We start from the raw sequence: 7,220 nt of genomic DNA, 5'->3' as shown, positions 1-7,220 counted from the left end.
TTGACTGGTCTCACAATGGACAGGCCAAGCTTGTGATTTAGGCTCCTTCCTGGTGGTATTCTGACTCCTTTACTCATGATTTTTGAAGCAGCAGGAGTTAAAGTCAGAGCTCCTGGTTTGTGGGGACAGCTGGAGACTTTTCCTGTAGCAAGAAAATGTTTGGCTTGTGCTGAACTCAGCCACGAGTGTCTGCAGGGCACATCTCGGTGTGTCAGACCCACCCATGACATGGTGGGTCAGGGGCCCAGACACACCCAATTCTTCCTGAAGGAATTTGTAATAGGAGAGAGGGAGACATGAAGGAACAGATGATAAATGATCAATGTGTATTTTCATAGTGATAAACTCCATGGTAAAAATGGAAGAAAGTGAGAGACCATAACTGGACAGATGAGGTTGGTGTAAGAGTGGACAATACTGGGGCTGGAGAGATGACTTAGCGGTTAACAGCAATGGCTGCTCTTCCAGAGGTCCTGAGTTCAATTTCTAGCACCCACATGGTGGCTCACAACCATCTCTAGTGGAACCTGATGCCCTCTTCTGGCATAAAGTTGATAGAGCATCATTTACATAAAAATAAAGAAAATGAAAAGAATGCCTTAGATCAGCTGGTACAGGAGCATTCACCTCTTTCAGAAGATAGCGTCCCAGAGAAGATCTGAATCAAAACAGGGCACCAGCCATGGTCAAGGCTCTCTTCCTGAGTAACAGAAAGAGCAAAGGTGCTGGGCAGGAAGGGTCTGACCCTGAGCAGAGCCAGTGTGTCAGGTCATTGACTGAATTGACAAATGGAGAGATGGATGGGTGCCCCAAGTCCACTAACGGATCTCGGGGATCAAGACAAGAGGACTGGATTGTTTGATTAGGATAGAGCCTTCAGGATGCTGACAAGCTAGCCTTGAACTCCTGGGCTCAAGCAATCCTACTGCCTCAACCTCCAGGTAGGTGGCCCTATAGGCATGAGCTACCACACCCAGCCTGACTGTTGTATGTAGGCAGGAAGCCCTTGGGCAGCAGGGAACTGGTTTGCTCTGAGCTCTAAGCTCTCTGCTGTTGCCAGGTGAAAAGCTGTCAGCTGCTGGACCTTACATGCACCAGCGCTTTATTGTTTACTAAGATCTTCTTTAATATTTTAAATTCTGTCTATGTGCATGTGTGAGTGTCGGGGCACTGTGTGCATGTATGTGTGCATGCATGTATGTGTGCATGCATGTATGTGTGCATGCATGTATGTGTGCATGCATGTATGTGTGCCTTCATGTGGAGGCCTGGGAACAACCAGTAAGCTCCCGGAAATCCGCTCGCCCCTGCCTCTTCAGCACTAGGATCACAAGTTTGTCCCACTGGGCAGGACTTTTTTTCTTTTTTAAATGTGGGTTCTGGGGATTGAACTCATCTTTGTGCTTGTGGGGCAAGCCCTTGAGGAACTGAGCTGTCCTACAGCCATTCCTATCGCAATGCTAGAAAGACGAATAAAATTTTCTTCCCGTTTTTTTCCTACCCCCCCACCCCGCCCCACCCGAGATGGGGTTTCTCTGTGTAGCTTTGGGAACTCTGTAGACAGGCTGGTCTCAAACTCACAGAGATCCACCTGCCTCTGCCTCCCAACAGCTGGGATTAAAGGCGTGCGCCACCACCACATGGCCTTTTCTTCCTGTTTCACAAATGAAAGACGAGGCTCGGAGAGGTGGAGGTGACTACAGCAAGGGCTCAGTGGAAAACTCCTGATGCAGTGCCTTTTTAGGAGAGCGTCTTATTGGGAAGAAATTGACAAGCAGCTCCGACTTTGGCCATCTCCTTCCTTGCTGTGGACAGAAACAGCACAAACTCCACCTGCTTTGTTCCCTTTGGTGGGGCATCCCTTCCCTGGAATCATTCCTAACCTCCTCTCCTCTCCTCTGCTCTATGCCTCCTCAACAGCCTCATCCAGAAGGCCACTCTCCTTTCATAGCCACCCACCAGAACGCAGCACCTGCCAGAACGCAGCACCCGCCAGGACGCAGCACCCACCTGAACGCAGCACCCGCCGGAACGCAGCACCCGCCAGGACGCAGCACCCACCGGGATGCTTAACTGCGCCTACAGGTACGTGTAGCCACAGCATGGCCACCCTCAGCAGAGGCCTCTCCCTGCCCTGTGTTTGCTAGCTAACTTGATTGCAAGCTAACTCCTGTGATAAGCTAAGCAGATGCTTGATAGAAAACAGAAATCTCGCCACTCAATCTCTTGCGACTTCCCTCCTTCTTCCTGTCTGCCTGGTATGGGGTAATTGTTATTTTCCAAAAAGTATTTTGATTAACTCTTAGAAGGCTTTTTGAGGAAGGTACTATCATCACTTTAGACCTGAAGAGGCAGAAGCTCAAAGACATTTACAAGGAGCAAGTGATCACGGAGCCCGGGGTTAATCTGCGGCACTTCCTCCATGTTGGAGTATCTGTGTTTGTTCAGCCTGGGCATTTGAACTTCAAGTGTTACAAGGAGGACTCTAAAAACAACCTAGTGTTTCCCTCCACATCAGAGAAGAGATCATGATCCCGCAGATGACTCCATGGATCTGCAGGCCCATCTGGCCATCCATTTATCTCCTTGTCCACCCGTCCGCTCATCCTCGCAGCCATCGGCCCTTCTGTTTATCCTTTTCTGTTTTGTTTGCAGTCTAGAGATCTTTGGGTTTATTTATTTGCTGTATCTAGTAAGCCACAAGCAGAGGCTCCTGCTGCTCGGGCCACTCCCCATTAGCTCTCAAAGCAGGACAGGCTGGTGCCTCAGTTGAGCAGGGTTGCCTTTTCTTCTGCTTCCATATTTTCTGACTAAGGACATTCTTTGGGCTCTCAAAGCACATCATATGTTCGGGTGCACATTTATTCTAACAACAATGTCAACAGCATGACGGGTGGTGACGCTGTAGACTTCCAGGTTTGCCATGGTAACATTTCCAGGGCATTCCATTCTGTGGATGTTTCCAACCTCGTCCTTCCTGTAGATGTGTGTGGGCAAAGGAATAACTCTGTGTTCCCTGAAAGGCCAAGAGAACACACATCAGATAGCTGTCTCTTTTTGTGTTTGTTGTCATCTTGGTAAACAGCTGGAAGATAGTGTTTCTGGCTGAAAGAGTTGTTTTTGTTTTATGAACTTGGGTCTCATGTAGTTCAGGCTGGCCCTGAAATCAGGATCCTTTTATCCCCACCTCCCAAGTGCTGGGTTTATATCTGTGAGCCGCTGTCTCCAGTTGTACCCAGAATTTTTTGAGGAACACATGGGTACGCCCTACAGATGGCAGACAGGGTAGGAGAACTCATGAGTGAGTTCCGACTTGCTCTGTGTGGCCTTCTCTTTCCTGAACCATCGCCTTTGCAATTCTGCAAGAAGCAGAAGGGTGCGTGCTGAAGACCAAAGCTCCTGACTGCCTCCTCTCATTCTGACTGCTGCTTTTCATCCGTGTGATCATCTGGAACCTCCACCCAGTGTGTCACCCCAGGGAGGCAAAGTATAGTTCAGAAACTCACACTCCGGGGTGCAACTGTTGTTCATCTGGATCAGTGGTGCTCAGTAAAGCAGAAACGACCGCGGGTGCCGTGCAGCAGGGGACATGACAGGGCCATACGGTGCCTTCCGCCTGCACACCACCGTGTCCAACTTCCTGAATGCCCAGCTTTGGTTTCTTCATTTGTTTAGTAGGCCAGGAGGTTAGGACTCCCCATACCTCGTCTCCTCTGTCCTCTCCCAAAAAAGCCTCATCTCTGCCAGGGAAGAGGGCTTGTTATAAGTAGGATTTAAAAAAAAAGATTTTGATAAGCTAAATCATACTTGAAAAGATACAATTATCCATAGAAATGGGCAATACTGACAAAGATAGCATTGTTGGTCCAGTAAGAAACTTCACTCTACATCTGAACAAGAAAAGGAACAGGTAGGAAATTAAAATGCTTAGAAGGGACATGCTGGTGAGAAGTGGGGAGGCTATACCAGAGGGAAATGTGAAACTTTCAAGGTTAACCCGTTGATCTGTGTGCGCAGCCAGCCACCTACCTGAGGAACCGTTCTCTCTCTGAAGGTGCACACACCGTCTGCTCAGTTCCCAGACTTCAGTGACGTAGAGAAATTGGGCTTGGCGCTGGTCTTCAGGCCGTTCTAGCTTTTCAAGAAAGTCCAAAAAATTGGACTTTTATTTTTATGGGTATGGGATTTTATTTTTAAATTGTTGTATCTATTTGTATGTGTGTGTGTGTGTGTGTTTGTGTGTACATGTGTTTGTGTGCATACCTTTTCACACCATGCATGTGGGGGTTAGAGGACATCTTGCAAGAGTTTCTCTTCTCTTTTCATCACGTGGAACCTGAGACTTGAACTCAGGTAGGTGGGCTGAGTGGCAAGTGCCTTAGCCCACGGAGCCCTCTCGCTGGCCCCTTCTTAAACACAAAATGAGGCAATAAAACATGGCCTACTGGGAAGAAAGAGTTATCATTCTTTCAGATGCTTCCCGAGAAGGGACCCTGTAAAGGCAGCGTCACTGACTTCTCCAGCTCTCCACTCAGCCCCCCTGTCATGGGAAAAAGCATTGTTTTGGTGGTTTGAGGGGAGAAACTGAGCAGTACCATCTGGGTGATGCCTGCCCAACAAAGGGCAGCCTGACCCAGCCTGACACAGTCGACTATCGGAAAGCCTGCCTCCAAGATTCTGTATTAAGAATACTGTTTGTCGACAGCTACAAACCATATTCTCTAATGTCTCGTTCACAGCCCCTCCCTCTGCTGGCTTGTTAGTCTTATTTCCGAGTTCATTCACAACTCAGGCAGAGAAAGGGAACTCTATTGACTGGGTCTCTCCCCAGACTCTGTCTGCTCTCATCTCAGGTCTTGAGTTTTCTTCTTGTGGGTGTGGAGGCTCATGCCTATAATCCCAGCACTTGGGAGGCAGAGGCAGGAGGATTACCCACAAGTTTATAACCAGCCTGGTCTGTATAGTGAATTCCAAGCCAACTGGGGTTTATATAGTGAGTGTCTCAAGAAAATAAAAAAAAATAAAAACAAATTTCTTCCTTGTGACAACCAATGAAATATTGGATTTTGGTCAGGACTTATTGCCACCTCATCATGGTGGAGGCCGTCGTGCTGGTATCTAGTAATTCTCCAGGGTGCAGCCTGAAGGAATAGGGGGAAGATCCAGGCGATGCGGGGAGAGAGCAAGGAGAGAGACCTCTAGGTGCCCATTAGAGGGGGACAACGAAGTGAAAAGGTTTGTGATAGGAAGATCAAAGAAGATTTTATATCCTGTTCTGAACATTACACACTCGGGATCACCTGTAATAAGGTTATTTTCTTTCAAGTAGTGATCTATACCTAGGCACCCTTCCTGAAGGTAACACAAAAATAATAACATCTCCCCTGGCCTCTTCCCAAGGTCAAAAAGACCAATCGGATTATCTTTAGAGAATCCAGTTAGCCAAAGCCCGTTACCTGTGTTATCAATAGCATGACCCAAGAAGGCAGGAATAAGTCAATCATGTATTCCTGAACTCGCTTTCAAAAGACCCTGAAATCACAAGCTCCATCCTTACCTGTCACTGGGAACAGAGCTACCAAGGCCGAGAACAATGTAAGCAGCAATGTAAACCATTTCGAGACTCACTCGGCAGGCATTTATTAAGCGCCGACTGTGTGCCTCTCACGGGGTCTGAGAACTGAGGATACAAAATTGAATAAGTCGCCTGAACAAAGAGGGCTTACAGTGGTGGCGATTTCCGGCAATTCAACCCAGTGTGCTTTTGTTGTGTCTCATTTTACTGAGAGCGTATTTTTAAAGAATGTTTGGGAATTACAGCCCTACGATAAAATATGTTTTGTTTCACTTCCTTTATGACAGCAGTGACCTTCTGACCAAAAGCAAAGTTCTGGCCTTTCTAAATATCCCGCGTTGGCTGGGTTTAATGGGTTTTCAAAATAAATGGATTGGATTTCTCAACCTGTCAAAATACAGAGCACAGGGGCTCTCTTTAGACTCGAGAGGCCGGCTCTGAGTGCAGATCCCAAGTCTACCATCTGAGCAGGAGAGCAGAGGGCCAGATTATCAGCAACCCGTTATTTTTGGTGGAAACAGGGGTCCTCGGAACAGAGGCAGGAGCTTGGAGGTCAGTTGAACTTCACCATGATGTTGTCTGGGCAATCAAGGCAGCTGATGCCCTGGGCTTTCTCACTCAGGGGAGAACTTGAGATGATTTTCTCTCAGATATGACCCCAAGCTTCTGACAATGCTGTAGTAGCAACCCTGGGAGGGGCACCTGGGAGGAGCGGGGCCACCTGAAGAAGGTGCCAAGGTCTCGCTCGATGCACCAGTGCAAGCAGGAGGATGAGCCAGGAAATGATGCAGTGGGGGATGGAGAGGTAGCTCAGTGGGTAAAAGTGCTGGCTGCTCACATATGGGGATGTGACTTTAGATCCTGACCTGCGTAAAAAAGCTGGGTGTGTCACAGGTTTGTAACACCACTCTGGAGGAGGGATGGACACAGGAAGATCGCTGGGGCGGCTGACCACCAGCTGAGCTGCAGGCTCAGTCAGAAACCCTGCTTCAAGGGCATAAGTCAGAGAGCGAGAAAACAGGATACCCAACCTCCTGCACATGCGCGCATCACCCTACATACACATGCCACACTCATGCCCATACGTGTTCACACACATACACACACGAACTAAATAATATAAAACTGTAGTGCCCTGTGGGGAGATGTTCCAGCATTCAGCCAGTCTGGACTGTACCCCAGCTCCAGTTCTCTCTGGTCATGCGACTTTGGAGAGAGCCTCAGTTCACCCATCTGAGCAAAGGGACAGATAGTAATTCCAACTGCACAGGGCTGTCAATAAGGTCACTATAACAACCGAACCAAATAGAATTCCTCCGAAAAATAGACCCTCAAACCAGCCCCTCTTGTTTCACAGTCAGTTCTGTCGGAGGTCAAGCAAGGCCTTCTGTATAATGAGAAACACCGTGGGGCCTGGGGAGATTGTTCACTAGTTAAGGGCACTTCCAGAGGACTCAGGTTTGAGTCCCAACTCCAGCACCAGGGAATGCAGTGCTCTCCTCTAGCCCCTGCAGGCGCCAAGCTGCACATGATGCATGGATATGCATGTAGACAAAACATAAGATGACAATTAAATACATACATATGTACACACATTTCAATTTTTTAAAGAAATCTCAAAAAAGGGTCAAAGGGAAATCATGAT

This window comes from Microtus pennsylvanicus, chromosome 2 (assembly GCF_037038515.1).
Source record: "Microtus pennsylvanicus isolate mMicPen1 chromosome 2, mMicPen1.hap1, whole genome shotgun sequence".
Classification (NCBI taxonomy): domain Eukaryota; kingdom Metazoa; phylum Chordata; class Mammalia; order Rodentia; family Cricetidae; genus Microtus; species Microtus pennsylvanicus.
Note: the sequence above shows the minus strand (reverse complement) of the source record.